Source organism: Ochlerotatus camptorhynchus, unplaced genomic scaffold, assembly GCF_037179485.1.
Source record: "Ochlerotatus camptorhynchus isolate MF236.1 unplaced genomic scaffold, CSIRO-AGI_Acam_v1.1 ptg000633l, whole genome shotgun sequence".
NCBI lineage: Eukaryota > Metazoa > Arthropoda > Insecta > Diptera > Culicidae > Ochlerotatus > Ochlerotatus camptorhynchus.
In genome coordinates this window covers 742,736-763,467 of record NW_027041112.1, presented here as the reverse complement: position 1 = coordinate 763,467, position 20,732 = coordinate 742,736, and the positions used below count along the sequence as shown (strand labels likewise).

At 38.7% G+C, this 20,732-nt stretch overlaps 1 long non-coding RNA gene across 1 annotated transcript; it reads right to left on the bottom strand.

Annotated features, from left to right (window-relative positions):
- Positions 1-1,557: 1,557 nt before the first annotated feature.
- LOC135714274 (uncharacterized) lies at positions 1,558-19,713 on the bottom strand. The gene is made up of 4 exons (XR_010518812.1): positions 19,576-19,713; positions 19,192-19,339; positions 18,855-19,101; positions 1,558-3,993 (listed from the first exon to the last, which is right to left on the bottom strand). It is a non-coding gene; the product is annotated as an uncharacterized LOC135714274 (long non-coding RNA).
- Positions 19,714-20,732: the final 1,019 nt, after the last annotated feature.

The window sequence follows — 20,732 nt, the reverse complement described above, 5'->3', positions numbered from 1 at the left end:
AAGTTCCGGATAATAGGTATTTTAGGAACGAAGTCGTGTTTCTCGGCAACTATTAAACTCGGCAACTGCGTAGGACGGTTAGTGGACGGAACAAAAGTCAAGAGCATTGAGTTCTTTTAATTGATCGATCATCTATTATCTTAACTCTTTCCGTTTTTGAAATGTAGGCGTACCAAATTTGATTAAGAGAATCGATTAAAATCACTTGCACTCCTGCTTCCAAGTTTGGTTACAAGATTACAACTCTGGAGAGCATTTTGTGTGGTTGTTGGAGGCGTGTGGTTTTGAATATGGACAAACAGGCCCAGATAACTTCTGTTTCAACTCTTTACTGTAATAAGCTTGTTGGCCCTGAAAAGGGCCGTTTTGTTGCCAAAGTTGGTAATGATTTAACCTCCGAAACCGTACAGAGTGCGTCTCTGTCGGTTCACAGCGTAGCTGACATCCATGGCCGTTTACGCTTGGCGTGTTCAGTGTAGGTGACAGCATCACGGATCTCATTTTCCAAGAACACCTTGAGCACACCTCGTAAATCAGACCGGAGATACGTTTGACATTACGATACATTCATTTACATTCAATTTTATCACTATTTTCATGAAATAAACGTTCTTCCCAAACTCAGTCTTCATAATCGAGTACCACTTGGTTGCACATCATTCTGCTTTAACCTGAAAAGATATGGTGAGCAGGCAGCAGAAGCAGCAATAGCAGCAGTAGGAAGGTGGTGGCTGGTTAGGTACAGGCATGGAAAATCATTTGCATTCATTTCGTGCATTCATTTACATTCATTGTCCTTAAATTTTCTCATCAACAGCATTCAGCAAAATGATGTATAGAGCTTTTGTAGGTTTTGTTATTAAATACAACTTTTGCCCATAATTGAAGACAACAAATCAAGAAGACTGGCAACTTTGCCAAAATTCAAGCGACAGATACAGTAGCGCTGCGCTTGAGTGAAGGTGGAAGCAACGCATAGAAAAATGAGCAAATACACAAACCCTTCGTCTGAGGATGTAATCTTTGCTATCAAATTCGTTCGAAGCATTTACCTTTGAGCGACAGATGTCGCGATTGTACCTGTCTCACAGCGTTCGTATGAGAAAAACTACAAAAACTCCATACATCATTTTGTGGAATTCTGTTGATGAAAAAAGTTAGGGACAAATGAATGCACGAAATGAATGCAAATGATTTTCCATGCCTGTACCTAACCAGCCACCACCTTCGTACTGCTGCTATTGCTGCTTCTGCTGCCTGCTCACCATATCTTTTCAGGTTAAAGCAGAATGATGTGCAACCAAGTGGTACTTGATTATGAAGACTGAGTTTGGGAAGAACGTTTATTTCATGAAAACAGTGATAAAAGTATCACTTTTTATTTGTACATTGGACAATGCTTGACATTTCCACTTTTTCAGAGTCAATATTGATGCAAGTAATAGGAAGAAAATTTATAATAGTTTCTTGTTTAGAATCATCATTCAGAAGCATTGCATTGCATAGACATATTTATGATCGATTGGTGATAAAGTTATTGAAATCGGTCCAGGGGCGGCTGAGCTATTAATGTTCAAAGTCTTTCATAATTTTGTTACATGTTCCATTTTCGGTTTTCACAAAGTGTATCCCCATATAAAAATCATAGACGTAGTCCTACGTCAAAATACGGATTTAAGTGACTAAGTCGTGTTTATCGACAACCACTGATCGGAATTGGGCGCAACAAATGAAAGGTTTTATGGTCCCATAGAATGCTTTTGAATAGTTTTGGAACCGATCAACTGGTTCAGGAGATGTGACCTAAACATGTTCCGGTTTATATGGATTATGAGACTAAATTCGACCCGAAACGAATAAAACCCACAATGTGACAGATCAAATGACATGAAAATTAAAAAAAAAAAACAGTTCAATGATAGTCATTCAAAGAGCCCAGGATCACACTGGCTATATCCAGCCATGTTCAGGTACCAGAAGTGGCCAGTTTCAGATGAGAATTCACCTACCACTTTACATTATATTAACCCTTTGTTAAAATTTATATTAGTAAAAAGCGTCAGATCTCATCATATGTGGATTCGTTCAGGAGTGTATAGAATCATAGTAGGCATTGGTTGTCGGGATAAGTTCATTTGTTTATATCATGGCTTCACCGCAGCAAGGAAATCGCGTTTCGATCCTGCACGCTCGAAACGAAAATCCCAGTCTATCCGCTCCTGGCAGTTATCGACCAGTTATACCACGGTTGACCGGAAGAGTGCCCCAGAGGAATGTAAAATCAAAAAGAAGTTGAAATTCCCCAAAATGTTCCTCGTTTGGCACTACTCCGGAACTAAGACCAATTGAGGAATACTGGTCAATTGTGAAGCACATTCTGAAGAAAAAGGGTGGAACTGCAATTGACCTGAAGAATATCAAGCGGAAATGGAGTTTGGCAGCCAAACAAGTGGGAACAGGGCTTATGCAAAAGATGATGGGCCGTGTAAGAAGAAAAGTTCGAGCAATGGCCTATGGTTAGAAGGAAGACTGAAACAATGGCCTTACAATAAGCATAAGACCTACTAATGTATAGCTGTTACATTGCACTGTGAAAAATAAAACGCATTGTTAAACCCCAACAAGATTTTCATGTCCGGATTTTTTCGTGTTCAATCTTTAGAAAATGTTCGACTAATACAAAAGTTCTTTAAAACAGAGTTGAAGTCGAAAAAAGGACTGCTTGTTATAACTATTGATTGGAAAACAAAGCAAATCTTGTTTACTTTCCATTGATACACCATAATATTGCCATACTATGCACTTTATTATAAGTTTTAAGCGGAAAGAGTCATCACGGATCGAAAATTTGCGTTTCACATCACCTGGAATTGGTCACTCCTTTCTTAGAAATGATAAAGTGACTCAAAGTGTTACAATTTTAGTCATTATGTGTTGTGAACAGTAAGCATGCGACTTACCCTGTAGTTTTGTTTACTCGAAAGGGGTTGGGCACCAAAGGAAATCCAGATACCGAAACGACTGCCGCTTATCACCGGAACACTCTGCTGCGCGCTTTTCTAGCCCTATCTACAGTGTAGAGCAGCACTGACTGGTAAAGCAGTGTGCAGTGATGCAATGTTTGAACTGTTCACACTCGCGATATAAACCGGGGATCGATTATCCACCACACGTGCTTTTCATGGCGTATCTCTGGATCGACGTCCACTGTGGTTTTTAGGTTGGCACATTTTTTCAAGCCTTCTTCTTCGCATTTAGAACGAAATTGAACATGCACACTGCGTTGTATATACGTTCCTAGGGTGTTCCGCTTCTCCGCTGATAATACAAAGCAAATATTGATTCTAAGACTCGTTCTTCGCTCAACTTGACGTGATAAGATGTCTTGAGGGGCTTCTTGATCGCAAAGCGTTTCACTCACGCAAAAAAAAAACCGTTCACAACTTCATTAAACTCCACCGTCACCCGATCACTCACTACGCGTCCGATCTGGCTGGGAATTTGGATCAGATTGTAACGGCTCTCGACTCGTGCGAGATGAGACTTTGGTTGCAAAAAAAAAAACACTACAATTCCAGGACACATTAGCTTTCCACTGCAGCAAACCAAAGTCACCAGTTGGCTGGTTGATTGTTTAGAAATGTGCTTGTCTTGTGTGGAGTCTGATAACCCGCGCGCGTTTTGCTTACTTGCGTCTTGCGGAATATGAGCTGGGCTCGCAACTGCCCTCCACACTACTGCGTCGACGCAGCCGGTCGGAAGGGGAGGACCACGAAAGAGTTTACGACGTCGTCAGCGATACAACAATAAATATATTTTTCATCCGTCCCGAGCCGTCACTGATAACGCACTGCACATCAGCAGCAGCCAGCCCGGAGTTAATAAGAGAGCGGGTTAGTTCGTCTTCTTCAGTCAGTTGTGATCTGGCTGTCTTTCCAGTTGGAGGCAGCTACCGGGAAGCAGCAAACTATTGAGTCCGATTAGGGGTGTAATCTGAAAATGTGTGCAAACGAAGAAACCACATTGTTACTAGCTGAGTTAATTCCTGTCTAGATTGGGATTTCCAAAATGTTAATTATTTTTGTTTGAGTGGATTTAATCTGCTGTCTTGTGGTTGTGGGAATCATGCGTAGTTAGTCATGTTGTTTTGGTCCAACCAGATATTGAGTGGGCCAGAAAGTTTTCTTTGAGTTGATTCATACCTTGATTATGTCCTCGAAATGCGCTGTAAAAGATTGGTGGATGTTATAAATTGGCTGGATGATTCACGTGCAACCTACCAGCCAGTGGTGCCACATTTTTTCTAATTTAAATCTGTATCTTCACCGATTTTTTTTTTAATCTGTTTCTGGCTGACAAAAATCTATATAAATTCTGTATTATATGATCTTAGCGCGGATCTACGAAAATCTCCCTTGAGTGCTTTCAAAGTTCATAAATAGTTTATTCAAAGTTTAAAATCTTGAAAAGTGAAGTTTGCCTTCTAAATAGTTTATCTATTCAAAAGATTTCGAAATCCTAGAACCTTAATTTTCTTAGTGATTTCTATATTTTGTACAAGTCTGAAATTATAAAAAATCAAGTCCCAGTACCGAGAGACAAACCTACTTCCGGCTGGAGATTTCTTTAAAAAAGAAACAATCTTTATCTGGTTATTTGTTTTTATTCAAACTCGTGATTCTTCATTAACTCTCTATGTTTGATCTTTCATTTTCTCAAATTCTTCTAATCGAACAAGATTTTAACTTTATTTAAGCGTTTGGCAGATCAAACAGATATTGAATTCGCTTGTTTTTGCTCGATGTAAATGCAAATGTACTCAGTATTTGATGTCAGTAAATACCTGTAACACACTTTGGGAAAGTTCCATCTGTATTTCTCAATTTGTACTCTCTGTTTTGACAATGGTATAGCGTTTTGTCACAACACAAAACTTTGATTTGGATGTTTAGGAATGTCAAAATATTCAGCTAGCACTTCGAATCGCCAACTGTAATCAATCAGTTTGCGGGTTGCTAAAATGGCTTGTTCACCGATTCGACAAAACCAAAAATTTAATTGGTTAATGGTTAACTAAACAATCAGAAAACGAAACTAATGTTACTTCGAAAGACAATTCAGAAATCAGAACATCTGAACATCAGAAATTCTTTCAAAATTATCGAAGATAAAATAATATTATTTTATTTAGTGAACAATGGGGTTTGGGTTTGCTGCTAAAGGGCGAACACGAAATTATTGCGTCACCGAAAATGTCATGCCAATTTTCTTATAATGTTTAGAATCAAATCAAAATTTTAGGGTAGTTTTATAAATATATTTACTTCAAAAATCAAAAGAAAAGTTAATCGATGGAGCCTTGAGTGTAAAATTGAACGCATTTTTGCTTGATGCCCTCGATCAAAGTCTTTACAGTGTCATCCGGTACCAGTTTCTCAGTTTTTTTTTCCATTTTCTTAACATGTCCTTCTCGTCTTTGACTGTCTTCTTGCTCTTCCGAAGTTCCCGCTTCATTATTGCCCAGTACTGCTCCACCGGGCGCAGCTCCGGACAGTTTGGCGGATTCATGTCCTTTGGAACAAAATGGACAGAATTGGCCTCATACCACTTCAGGACACTTTTAGAATAGTGGCATGATGCCAAATCTGGCCAAAATAGCGGAGCTTCGTCGTGCTGCTGCAAGAACGGCAAAAGGCGCTTCTCGAGGCACTCAGATTTGTAGATCTCGCCATTTACTGTGCCCTTTGTCACGAAAGGCTCACTCCTCAGTCCGCAAGAGCAGATGGCCTGCCAAATGAGATATTTGGAGGCGAAATTTGACATTTTCTTCTTCTTAAATTTGTCGTCCACATCGAACTTGCTCTTGCCGGTGAAAAACTCCAACCCCGGAATTTGCTTAAAATCGGCTTTTATATACGTTTCGTCGTCCATCACACAGCAGCCATATTTTGTCAGCATCTTCTCGTAGAGCTTCCGTGCCCGAGTTTTAGCCGTCGATTGTTGCCGCTCATCGCGGTTTGGGAAGTTCAGTACCTTGTATGTATGCAGTCCAGCTCTCTTCTTTGCATTCTGGACGTAGCTCTGCGACATGCCGATCTTTTTAGCCAAATCACGGCTTGAGACGTTGGGATTTGCTTTAATCATCCGCTTCACCTTTCCCTCCGTCTTTTTGTTCTCCGGTCCCGGTTTTCTTCCAGCTCCTTTGCCGTGGTCCAACGTCAACCGCTCCTGGAACCGCTTCAACACTCTGGAGACGGTTGAATGGTGAATGTTCAACATTTTTCCCAACTGCCGGTGCGACAGGTCAGGAAATTCCAGGTGTTTGGAAAGAATTTGTTCTCTCAACTCGCGTTGGTTCACCTCCATTTTCGTTGAATCGAAAAACACGACTTCGAGTTTGACAGCATGTACACAATACACATCAATGAGAAAGTGTGCAAAATTTGGTTGATTTTTACCCAATGGTAAAAAAGTTATGCCCTGTTGAATGTGTCGCAATAATTTCGTGTTCGCCCTTTAGACGAGTGAATTCAAGCTGCTCAAAAGGAAGAAACGATAATTTATGAAAAATATTTTCCACCTATTTGAAAAATCTATATATTTTGGAGAAAAAAAAGTAATCTGTACATATCTGTATCCAAATATTGAGAAAAATCTGTATGATAACAAATTAAACTGTATATGTGGCATCACTGCTAATAGCAGTAGTACTGAATCTATGCAGACGTTGATTGTTCCTGAACGCAGGTAGTGGTTCAATCACTGAATCTGAATTTGTGATAAAATATTTCGAACATGTCACTGCACTGCTTCCAGATGTTCGCTTGCTCACCTTTTTTATTTGTTTTCTCTTTATTTACAAGATTTTCAGCGAACGGCTTTTCTCGCCTTGGACCATTTTAAATTAGTTATGCTTGATAGAACATTCTTCTCATTCCAATAACTGTTATTTGGCTATATAACATCTAAACGTAGCCCAAGAAGCATTCCATATTTTATCGAGGTTTTAAAGCATTAACAAAGGCCAAATCATGATAAAACCAATTGGGGGCCATGCATTAACTAAGATTTACCCCCTAGCATCACGTTTTTCCTATACCCAATGCATTGCTTGTCACAAAATCTTACAGCCCTCCCCTACCCATTTAGAGCGTGACATGTTTTCAGCTAAGTTGTAGCTTTCACATAAGAACAGATAGCAAGCTTACCCGTAAATCATGATACACATCCCACAATGCAGTGATGCATGCTTTATTCATAATTTATGAAAAATACTTCACCTCCACAATTCTGTAAATTGCTTCCATCTCAAAAGTAACCGCATCTATTGCTTTCACAAAACTGGAAATCTCATTCCAGATGAGTCTTACGCTCTTATTGAGGATATGTTATTCTATGTTCAGCTACAGAGTTATAACATGTTACAGTCATTTCTCCATATCTCGATATTGAAGGGACCATCGAGATATGGAGAAATCGAAATATAGAACATGCAAAGTCTACTAAACTATTTGAAGATACTGAGATAACCATCGATATAAATAAAAAAGAGGTCACATATCAAGATTTACAGTATATCTCAAAATTAAACGTAAAGCAGTACTTAAATTTTAGTAAAACGGCTCTCAAAGCACAAGCTAAAAAGATACGTCTCTGATTTCTTGCAGCTGACTCAGTATACATTTATCAATTATTGGCTCAGTATTGGGCAAATTTGGTAGAGTTTACAAAAAGTTAGAGCAATTTAAGGAAAACGCCTTTTTCTAGAAAAACTTTATTTTCTTGAAATAAAATGAACACAAATTCTTGAAATTTTGCTCATTTTTAATCGTATCAAAGATCATTTTACTAAAATTCGTCCACTAGATAAAAAGTTGAAAATCGAGCGTTTTACTAAAATAAATCTAACTTCATACAGGTTATTCCAATAAAGTCCAAAACTTAAACGATAAATCAATAAACATCTTTTCAATCTTTTTAACATTTAAAAAAATATGTCTATTCAGAATGTTTCAAAAAATGTTCCAACTGATATAACAATTTTTTTCTTCAAATGTGATGCCAAGAGGATCAACAGAATTATAGAAAGCGGAACACGCAGCAAAAAAGTGTTGTGCAATTTCATCGTTTAGATGCAAACTTTTTGACAATATGTAAATTAACAGGAGAAAACATGTAATCCTACATAATTTAACATGGAAATTTACATTTTGCACATGGTAAATGTACATGTTTGAAGCATTTACATACTAAAAGCTGTAAAATTACATGTACAATAAAATGTTCATTTTTTTTCTTTTGTAACAGATTATGTCACATGTAATTTTAATTATTTTATAGTGTGCAGTCCAACCAAAGTTCCATGATCGATAATGGCGGTTTACAAAAACTAAAACTGAGCTAGAAAGTTATGATCTTGAGCAGTGTTGTTATATTAATGCCCTCTATAATTTTGCTTAACGCTACAAGCCTCTAAAGGGTGTCCACGATGAAATTGCCACACACAAAATTGATTCGCAAAATTCGAGTTTTCATCCGATTGCCATCAAATTTTCAGGGATTGAGAAATAACTATTAAACTTAATTTTACCATTTTACTCGTATTTTATTTACAGTCCATACGCAAATGCCCGCACCTTGGCCTTAACCCCGGCCATAAGATTCTGCACAACCTGTGAATCAACCGTTTTTTGCATGTAAACCCATACTTTCTTCAGTTCCTCGACTGTCTTCACTACCTTAGGTCGTTTAAGAAGGTGCTGCTTCATAATAGCCCAGTACTTCTCGATGGGGCGGAGCTCCGGAGTGTTGGGAGGGTTGAACATTTTCGGCACGAAATTGTCGAAATTGTGAAATTGTGAAATTGTGGTAATTGTCCGCATACCACTTCAGCACGTCCTTGGAGTAGTGGCATGAGGCCAAATCCGGCCAGAAGATTGTTGGGACGTTGTGGGCCTTCAGGAGAGGATGCAGCCGCTTCTGGAGGCACTCTTTTATGTACACCTGTCCGTTCATCGTGTCCTGGGTCACGAAAGGTGCACTCTGCTTCCCACACGTGCAGATGGCTTGCCAAACCAGGAATTTCTTCGCAAATTTGGACATCTTCTGAGTGCGGACATGCTCCGGAACGCTGAACTTATCCTTGACCGTGAAAAACAGGTTGCCGGGGATCTGTTTGAAGTCGGCCTTCACATATGTTTCGTCGTCCATGATGCAGCATTCAACTTTCGTCAGCATGTTGAGGTACAACTTCCTGGCACGGGTTTTGGCGGACTTGTTCTGCTTCTCGTCGCGATTAGGGGCCTTTTGTACCTTGAACGTTCGAAGCCCAGCCTTAGTTTTGGCTTTCTGGACAAAACTTCGGCTTAGGTGCAGCTTTTTAGCCACATCCCTAACGGAGGCGTTCGGATTTCGGTTGAAGGCCCCAACTACGCGGTTGTGATTTTTTGTGTTGTACGGAATACTTTTTCCTTCACTTCTGGGCTTCCGATCGGTGGTTAACCGTGGAATTCGCGAATCCCAACGTTTTAGCGATGGAACGATGCGAGAGATCCTTGTTCTCGTGATGAATGCGCAAGATTTTATCACGCACGAGCTGTTCTTTCGACTCCATTTCCGCGAGTTTTGATCACAGGACTTTAAAACTTGCAGGATGTAAATAATGCACTATGAACTAAATCCACCCAAATTTTCATTAAATTCTACCCAACGGTTAAAAAGTTAGAGCAATTTCATAGTGTGGCAATTTCATTGTGGACACCCTTTAGCACGTCATTTACAAAAAAAAATCCATCTCACTGCTATGGGAATTAATCGCTAAATTGCCTATACCATAAGAAGGAGTTTTTTCATACCAAGAAACATTTATGAAGCCATCAAACTTCTACAATCAACCATATCAGCGTAAATAATAAAATGTGCGTTTTGATAACCCTGGCACCTGGTACACACTAAGCTTATTTTACAGATTTCTGTAAAATTTTACCGAAATCTCAACAGCTGAACGTTCGGTAAACAATTTTACAGTTTTCCTGTAATTATTTACAGATATCAGTGAAAAATTTCTAAGTGAGTAGTTTAGTGATTGTTGATCGTCTTGGGTACACACTTAGACATACCTAATTTTACACGTGACGGAATCCATCTTTGACATAAAGGAAGAGACGTAAACAAACACGTAATGTAAAATTAAGTGCTCCGAGACTCAAAAGTTCGTTACTCGACGAAAAGTCCGTTTGATTGAGCTGAATTTCGCGTATTTTATGACACAATTTAATGTCAAATTTGACGCTCGTATATGTCAGTCTCAGAGCACCTAAATTTACATGATTTTTTCTAAGTGTGTAGGGTTGTTAATTGATAACGTTAATGTCTGGAATGTGAAATTCGACGGGTCGTTCAAGCAGATGTTATTGACGGTTATCAATTAACAACCTCTGGTCTGACCCAAGGTAATCAAAATGCCATTTTTTTGATCGTCTTGCAAAATTACCACAGCAAGCAATTAAAATCATTCATTTGAGCAACCACAGGCTCTCAACTCTATTTAAGATTTGATTAATTTACAAACGCCGAACAAATAAATGGTATGAGATTAGCGAGATTATTCACATCTTTTAATAAATTGTCAGAGAATATTCAGAAATATTTCCCTGAATGCTTACAAAATTCCATGAGATTCCTTGATTTTCCAGGTCCAAATGGAATTTCCCGAAAACTCGCTGCTACTTTACTCATTTTTTAGTAGCTTTACTTTTGACCGATATAAGTGAATCCTACTCAAATTTGGGTAGTTTAAAAATAGTGTGCACGGTGTGATGCATTGTAGCTTGGAAACTAAGTCCGACAGCTATACCTTGCGGGACCGAAATCCATACACCTGAAAAATTATTCAAAATCCGTACACCTTATACAAAGAGATGACGTTTTATTGGAGATTAAAAGCTAGCCCTAGTGGCGAAAGCAAAAACTATCAAACTATGGTTTCAAATTTCCTTCAAAGTGAGGTACACAGCAAAAAATTAATTTTAATATCACATCAATGTGGATGCACTTCAATCGTGTCATAAATATGGTGTAATATTACTTGCCAAAAAGGACAAAATTATCATTAATACAGTGCATGGACTGACATTACGTTGCTTTTACTGCATTTGTTTATTTGTATGACCATAAAAATTACATGAGATTTGCGACATGACTGAAGTGCATCCTCTTGGATGTAATTTAAAAATTTATTTTTTGCTGTGTATTGGAGAGAATTTTTTAAACACTTAATTTTTTTTTACTTAGCATTTTAGTTAAATTTGGTTGTCACTACGGGGTAAACATCTTCAATAGTCGCATACATTTTTTTTTTTAGATTTTCATCTATCCATTTTTGATTTCAACTTTTTTACCCCGTAGTGAAAACCAAATTGATTAAAATGCTTAGTAGATAAAATACAAGCATTTAAAAAATTATCCACCATATGTTACCGTGAAACCATCATCATGTCGATAGTTCTTGTGTTCGCCATGAGAGCCATCCTTTTATCGCAAATATGTAGTGTACGGATTTCAAATCATCTTTAGGTCCTACACGGTATGTAATTGCATACATGTATCAATTATGGCACTACAGCGCTTCCCTGTTTTTGCCAACACGTTATTTTTGACTTTCTTGCTTTCTATAATATCCATTCAATTCATGATTGTACTAGACCTTAAACTAGGGATTGAAGATTCTTAGTATTTCCTGAAAATTTGTCCTGAAATCACTTGCACAAAATCTGGAGGAAGTAATGGCTGATGAGGTCGTGTTGCCAAAAAACGCATAGGCACTGTACTTAAAATGTTGCTTCACTTTGGCATGAGCCATGTGATTAAATTGGTATGGCCAAAAAACTTATACCATTGCGTGTGTCCATAACTGGTGCATATGTCATAACTGACTCACTAACACTAGCTCGAAAGATAAATTTTGGACCTAAATTGATACAATGGTGTTAACTGAGGCAGATAAACTTAAGAATTTCATAAACCTCGACTTATGAACGACACACATGAATTTCACAAGCATAAAATTCGAATGATTTTTATCTAACATGAAGGTAGCTCTTATACGCCTTTAACCATTTCTTTTTTTGACGTAGGACTACGTCTGTGTTTTCTATATGGGAGTACACTTTGTGAAAACAGAAAATGGAACATGTAACAAAATTATGAAAGATTTTGAACGTTAATAGCTCAGCTGCCCCTGAGCCAATTTCATTAATTTTATCACCATTCGATAAGAAATATTTCTACGCGTCTGTTAAATTAAAGACTTTATCATTCTTCAAAATGACACTAAAGAAAACTGCACGAATGTGCAACTGTTGCCATAACAATTAAAATTATCATCGATTGCCTGCGAAAAGCGATTTCCCTAACACAGATTTCAATGTTGAATTCCATCCGGTCGCACCAAACATTGTTTATTCAATTACCGCGTGGTGAGTGGTGATGTTCTCCAGTACACAACGAGTAAAATTTTATTCATTCACTGAGTAACCCTTATTTTGCAATTCTGTGTCAAATTCGACTCAATTCTACCCTCATCAGTCGTGTAGAAAACTTTCGGAAAGAATTCGAATGATTTTCACTATTTAAATGGATTAGGTCCTAAGTAATATTGACCGATTCTCTTTGTCTATTTTCTCTTTGTATCCCATGGCCATGTAAATATATTTCCAGCAGAGTGTAAAATTATTGACTGGTTAGGCTGAGTGCGAGATGGGAAATGACAGGTGGGCAGAAACTTACGGTCTCCCAGTGTTGGTGAGTTCTTTGCCGTTAATGTTGACGAAAAGTTCACTATTTTGCTATACAGAAATTCAAAACAAAATTTTTTATCTGCGGATTTGGACAGTTTTTGACCTGTTTCATACGACCGGAAGGTGTATGCTGGTCACAAATGCTGTGCCAAAATGATTTCCTACGCAATTAATCAATCTTTGATGTGAATGTCGCTAATAAACACGAGGCGCATTTCTTATAGCAAAACTTGCCATAACAAAATGGGTGGTTTATTTTAGTAAACAAACTAACACTCCTTCCGACTGTGTCACCTTTCTTACTCGCCTAGGGCTGAGTGAGAAGGCACTGCTCTATTCAATTCATTAAAGAGGCTGAATTTATAAAGAGACAACATGTCAAAATTCGAACAATCGATTGTCTGTCAAAGTCATAGGAAAAGTCATTCCAATCGAGCAGAAGACCTGTCAAATGGATAAGATGTCACCTCTTTATAAATTCAGGCTCTTTACAATTCATTGCTTTATCCAGACCAAACGGTTTAAGGACGAGGTAATGAAAGCGCAAAGAAAAACATTCAACCACTCACGAAGGGGCGACTCACACCGCTTGCCTTCACTCACACTACATGCATTGAGGCATTTTTCCATAGAAAATGTACGCTCACTTATTCAAAACAAGTAATGGTTACCATCACGGAAGAATTAACCAGTGATGCCACATATACAGATTTATCTGTAATAATACAGATTTTTGTCAATATTTTGATATCTGTATATACATATTACAGATTTTTCAAAAATATACAGATTTTTCAGATTTTTCAAATAAGGGAAAAATATGTTATACTAATTTTTATATTTTTAATTCCAAACAATAATGTTTTCTTTCTTTTGAACAGCTTGACTTCAATCTGAAAAACAAACCCAAATCGTCTTTTTCATTCAATAAATTATCATTTTTTTTGCTTCGAATGAACTTGGAATCTTTTGAATGGACTTCTGATGTTCAGATGCTCTGATTTCTCGTTGGAAGAAATAGTGGTTTCCCTTTCTATTTGTCGAAGAGTCAACTGGGTATATTGATATTTGAATAAACAAAATTTCAGAAATAAAGAATATTGCAAGGAGCAATCAAATTTGCACACTGTGTCGAAACACAGCATGACACATTGTTCGGCACATTAAGGCACACTTTGACAAGGAAGACACAAACAATATAATATTAAACGGCACCACTGTTGAGAGTTGACATTTTGCCAATCGTTTCTAAGGTTTACTACTCGGGTAAATACTTTGTTTACTCACAAACGAAACTAGTGAGAGAATGTCATACATAAAACTGGTGATACAAGGATTCAATCAAGAAGTTGTAAACGACACTGGTATTGGGGATCATTCGAAAAAATCTGTAAGAATTGTCTGAATCGCGAATCTCTTCAAACCTAGCAAAACTAAGTCCGACTCTTCCGAATCACGGCAAAAATCACAGCGGATCGTGTTTTCATCTAGAACAGCTTCTATCGGGCCCTCACTTCAGTCGAGTTCATCTATGTATACCATGGCCGGTCCAGAACGTCTTGTCGATACGGCAGTCAAGACGGTTGAAACGGGTTTCCTCTAGAGACGATTCGTTTTCGATTGAGGATGAAATCATTGTGAAAAATGCCCGATGGTTGCCTTTGATGATAAATTCGAACGGCCACACCAACAATTTTATCAATATCAAGCAAATGGATCCCAACTATACAACAAGGATGGCAGAACACCTACACTATGCTGTTATTCGTATGAAAATAATAGTACCATGCATCCTGCGAAGATCGGATTTAATTGTGGAACGATGAGCATCGGGCATCTATAGTTTGATGAATCTTCATATTCACTATTGGAAAAGTTCGCCCACCTTTGTCATCTGTGTGGAGCTGACTGGATTGGGCGGAATCTTCTCGAGTTCTATACAGATCTAAGGCGCCTGACAAAGCGCTTCCGCTGAATCCTGCGGTGGCTGACAATCCTATTTTCAACGTATGACAGTTCTTCAGGGGAAGGCATCATAATCAACGGTATGATAGACTTGGGTTATATCTTTGAAGACACGCACTTCTGAGTCGATCAGATGATTTAAAACTGGTTCGACGATGTTGCTCCAAGCGTGGGATTGAACTATGCTTGGTTTGATGGTTTGCAGGTCCTCTTCCACCTCCCGACCCGCTAACGATCTAATGAGAATGGAGGTGAATGTCTACCATGATCCATCAGAGGAATTGAGAATGTAAACAAAAGTACAAAAGTCATAACTTTCAGGGTTGCCAAACACCTTGATAAGCGAACTTTAATTGTCCTTGATAGGTACGTTCGGCAGAGCGCTTGGCACAGTTTTTGACACAACTAATAACTCGGCACGAATTAATGTGTGCAGAGTTGAACACCCTTTGAAATATTGCATACAATTCGACAAAACTTTCAATAAAAGTTTTGTGTTAAAACTCATTGAAAAATTGCGGAGTTAAAAAAAAAACAAATATTCCGATAAAGCTTTTCGTAATTACAGACACACACAAAATAAAATTCTAGAAATTGTGATCGTTACTTCATTAAGAAAATTTTCAGCCGGAAACAGATTCGCCTCTCGCAACTGGAACTTTATGTTCTATATTTTCAATCTATAGAAAAGATAAAGGGTGTCCACGATGAAATTGCCACACTATGAAATTGCTCTAACTTTTTAACCGTTGGGTAGAATTTAATAAAAAATTTGGGTGGATTTAGTTCATAGTGCATTATTTACATCCTGCAAGTTTTAAAGTCCTGTGATCAAAACTCGCGGAAATGGAGTCGAAAGAACAGCTCGTGCGTGATAAAATCTTGCGCATTCATCACGAGAACAAGGATCTCTCGCATCGTTCCATCGCTAAAACGTTGGGAATCGCGAATTCCACGGTGTCGCGAGTGATTAAGCGGTTCGAGGAACGGTTGACCACCGATCGGAAGCCCAGAAGTGAAGGAAAAAGTATTCCGTACAACACCAAAAATCACAACCGCGTAGTTGGGGCCTTCAACCGAAATCCGAACGCCTCCGTTAGGGATGTGGCTAAGAAGCTGCACCTAAGCCGAAGTTTTGTCCAGAAGGCCAAAACTAAGGCTGGGCTTCGAACGTTCAAGGTAAAAAAGGCCCCTAATCGCGACGAGAAGCAGAATAAGTCCGCCAAAACCCGTGCCAGGAAGTTGTACCTCAACATGCTGACGAAAGTTGAATGCTGCATCATGGACGACGAAACATATGTGAAGGCCGACTTCAAACAGATCCCCGGCAACCTGTTTTTCACGGCCAAGGATAAGTTCAGCGTTCCGGAGCATGTCCGCACTCAGAAGATGTCCAAATTTGCGAAGAAATTCCTGGTTTGGCAAGCCATCTGCACATGCAGGAAGCGGAGTGCACCTTTCGTGACCCAGGACACGATGAACGGACAGGTGTACATAAAAGAGTGCCTCCAGAAGCGGCTGCTTCCTCTCCTGAAGGCCCACAACGTCCCAACAATCTTCTGGCCGGATTTGGCCTCATGCCACTACTCCAAGGACATGCCACTACTCCAAGGACGTGCTCCAAGGACGTGCTGGGTTTACATGCAAAAAACGGTTGATTCACAGGTTGTGCAGAATCTTATGGCCGGGGTTCAGGCCAAGGTGGCATTTGCGTATGGACTGTAAATAAAATACGAGTAAAATGGTAAAATGAAGTTTAATAGTTATTTCTCAATCCCTGAAAATTTGATGGCAATCGGATGAAAACTCGAATTTTGCGAATCAATTTTGTGTGTGGCAATTTCATCGTGGACACCCTTTACAAATCACTTAACAAAAATTTTGTAGGATTTGGGAATTTTTCAAATAGACAAATTGCTTAGAAAGCAACCATTAGTTATTTTTCAAGATTCTAAACTATGAACAAAGTCCTTCTGAACTATGAATTAACTCAATGGAGATTTACCTAAAGCTGCACTAAGACCACAATAAAGAAATTTTACAGATTTGTTTACAGATTTTTGTCAGTCAGATACAGATTAAAAAGATTTTTTGCGATGAAAATACAGATTGAAAATCAAAAAAATGTGGCATCCTGACTGAGCTACTGAGTGAGTGCTCTGCTGTCAGTGACTCGTTTGCTTCCCAATCATTCAGACTCTCACGAGGCAATGAACGATGAGGCGGATAGCTGTTCATATTCATATGAAAATGACTCATTGAACTTGACTGTTTTGCGCACTGCCAGCTATTTTCAATAAACAGATCGATTAAAGAAGCTATTATCCAGCAATAAGTAGGGCAAACATGACAAGAAGCGGTTTTGTAGGAATGAGTTGAAGACTTTGAAATTGGTGAAGCGCACTTATATTAGGATCGGTGAACTTTGAGAGAAATCAGGAGGGATCTAACCTTTCATATACAGTTATACCTCGATATAACGTAACTTAATTTTATGCATCGCATGTTGGGTTTGGCGCTAGTCAGGAACTGGCCACTGGGTATCCGTTTTCTGACAACATTAGAAGGAGAAAAGGAGACAATCTAGTAAAAAGTAGGTAAAAGTAAACTGGACGCTGGGTATTTTTTTTCTTACCGTGTATGCCCAATATACAAAAAAAGCGACAAGTTGGATTGCTGTAACTATCGCGCGATCACACTGCTGAGCGCCACCTACAGGGTGCGTGACGAATTTTTGCAGTAAATTTCAAATAGTAATTTCTCATGCTTGTGCATCATGATTAAGATATATTTGGCAGCACTGGATAGCTTATACTGTTAGGTGTAAGATTTAAACAAACAATGTTGAGTAAACGTAAAGATGTCGAAACAAGAGAGCAATCTGTCAGCCGTTGTCGCTTTGTTGCGCGCCGGAGTATGCATGAAAGAAATAATTCGGTCGGTAAATGTGTCTGAAAGAACAGTGTATAATATTAAAAAAGGCTTGGGAAAGTGATAAGACGGAGCACCTGCTCATACTGCTAATAAAGCACAGAAATGGCTTACGGAAAATATTTCGTAAATTTGGGAGGAAGAAATTTGGCCCCCAAACAGTCCCGATATCAATCCGTTGGATTATTTTGTATAGGGCGTCGTCCAACGGGATACCAATAGAACCCCTCACACCACACTTAAGTCGCTAAAAGCTAAAATCAAGGCAGTGATGACATCTATGGATCGAAACATTTTAAAACGTGCATACTGCAGTTTCCGGAAGCGTCTAACTACAGTCGTCGAAAGGGAAGGCAATTTTTTTGAATAAATTTACTTACAACTTCCATATGTTGCGAAAGAAAATAAATCGCACAAAATTCATTGCTAGAATAACTAACTGGTGTATTTTTTCTCAAATATGCCATTTACTGCAAAAATTCGTCACGCACCCTGCACAAGTTACTCTCGCAAATTCTATACCGCCGTCTGTCACCATTTGCAAGTACGTGGGTGGACACGTCGTAAGAATGCCGCACGGCGAACTAGTGAAAATGGTTCTCGAAAGAAGAAGACAGAAGAAGAACAAGAAGAAGAGGCGCGCAGCGGACAAGGTGGATCAACAAAGTAGAAGGCGCCTTCGCTGACTAAGAGACTGGCGACGTGTGGCCATGGATCGAATAGAGTGGAGACGAGAGACGACTGCTTCGGACAGTAGAGGACATCAAGACCTTAGTCTGATTGGTAAGGTAAGGTAAGTTCATGAAAACTTAAGAACATGTTTTACCAACAATTGAAAAGGGCCAAACCTGTAATGCCAAAAAGCATTATAAGTTTTGCTTACATAAGCTAATAGGCCCTGTTGGTTTGAGAAATGTAAAACAAATCAATTGAAATAAAACTTCATTGAAGTTAAAACAGAACCGCAGTGATAAGCAAGTAGTTAGAAATTCATCACCCTCCCATATACCACGTAATCTCATTGACAGGGTATCAGCGATGATCTTCTGATCTGAACTGGCGATAAGTTATTTTGAACGTAAACAATCATCGTGGCGTTCGTTGGAAGTTGGCACGGTTATTTTAACGTTTCGTCATTGAATAAAAACAGAACATACTCACATGGTTACATTTGCAACGCGCGGGAAACATATTCGCTCAGCATTCGTCGTTGGTCGTCAAGTGGTCGCACATGCTGGATTCTTCTCTATTTTGCGGAGAAAATGTTCGTTTTACAGTTGAACTTATCATTTTAATGATAAATTTTCCTCCATTCATAGGTAACGTGTATCCACAAATATTAACTGCGCCAAATGCGCTCTAGATTTGGGACGAAGGCGCGATTCTACCACAACTAAAGGTGCAAAAGCTACGAAAGGTAAAGGAAATATTTTTATTATTCTCCAATTTTAACTAAGTTAACGTGTTATAACAGTAATCGATCAAAAATGCATGTTACCTCATTTACATTCGAAATCAGCATAAATTCCAGTAGTTTTGTTTTCGCTAAACTACTTTGCACAATGAATCGGTTGAGGTTCGCGTACTGCACTCTTAAATCAGTGTATACCTTGGCTTTGTTGAACACAAATATTCCGTTACGACCTCTTCGATGACACATGCAAAGAAACATAAGACTCGTTGTTTCACTAGCGATCGCATTCACGTGTGAGAGCGAGAATCATTGCGACATTTTTCGACAAAGATAAAAAAAAGAACCCTTCTGCAGCCGACCGACCATTGAGTCATCGTCGGAGCCATGTTTGAACAAATTGTGCTCTATCTAGGAAAAACCTCGTTCCACATCAAATCAACAAGGAGGTGTATTGTAGTTTATAAATACCTGTATTCGGCGGGTAAACAAAAACTGGCGGTACAATCGAACGATTGTGATTCCAATAGAAAATTATCCGAAGGATTACTGACAGCACGATCACGAATGAATTTTGTATTTGAAGATCGATCCGCTTGATTGGGTGGCATCGCGATTACTGGAAATTGAATTACGTTCACGGGACTCTTTTATAGACAACCGCAAGAATAGGGTCAGGTACCTGGAATGTAAAATGGTAGAGATGATTGTAAATAGCTAAATATGCTAATTAATTATTTGAGTAAACAAATCATATACATTGATCAGCTAATAGTGAATTACCTAAATCATAAATTTTAACACAACGCAAATGTAGACGTTAATTATGATCATAAAAAGATAAGAATCATAATTTAAATTCCACCATAAAACTGCCATCCAAAATTTTGGCTCCCTAGGAAAGAAAAGTTCCTATTCTTAGTGAAAAAAACAACAATAAACTTTTATGAATCATGTTTATTATATACTCTGGAATAAATTATGTCGAATAATCGCTGAGTCATTACTAAGCTGTGGCACGTCTAATAACTCATGCCTATACCATTCTAAAATGCATGAAAACATCCGATGGAATACCGTATTTACATAACTCGTTGCACATTTTTGAGTCGTCCTTTCTTTCGAGCGATGCTTGTGGGGTACACAAGCAAAATATTCGATCCGATTTAAATAACTCGCCACTGGCAGATAAGGCGGGGAACGCTAATGATAACGGAGGAGGACACACGCTGAACGGAAGCATAGCTAATCAGTTTTTTTTCGCTGCTGGCAAATAACGGTGTTAGAGATTAGAAGAAAAACACTCATCTATAAATTTGCGCATCAGTCGATGGTGGGCAGTTAGAATGGCCCGAGCTGCCAGCCAGAAGGGATGGGCGCCGTATCAGACGCTCTTCCGACAATGTCTACGTTGTCAGTCGCAGCAAATTAACTGACTGGATTTATTGAAGATAGTGCCCTGCAAGTTGCGTGCCACCTTCTAGCGAAACGTAGAACAGTGCGAATTTAAGTGTTGAATTGCCCGAGCAAAGCTGAAGATCAAATTGAAATCAAAATTTGCTGTTATGATGTAACTTATTTTGAATACTCCAGTTGATCTCATTTTGGTTGAATTAACGGTTAACACA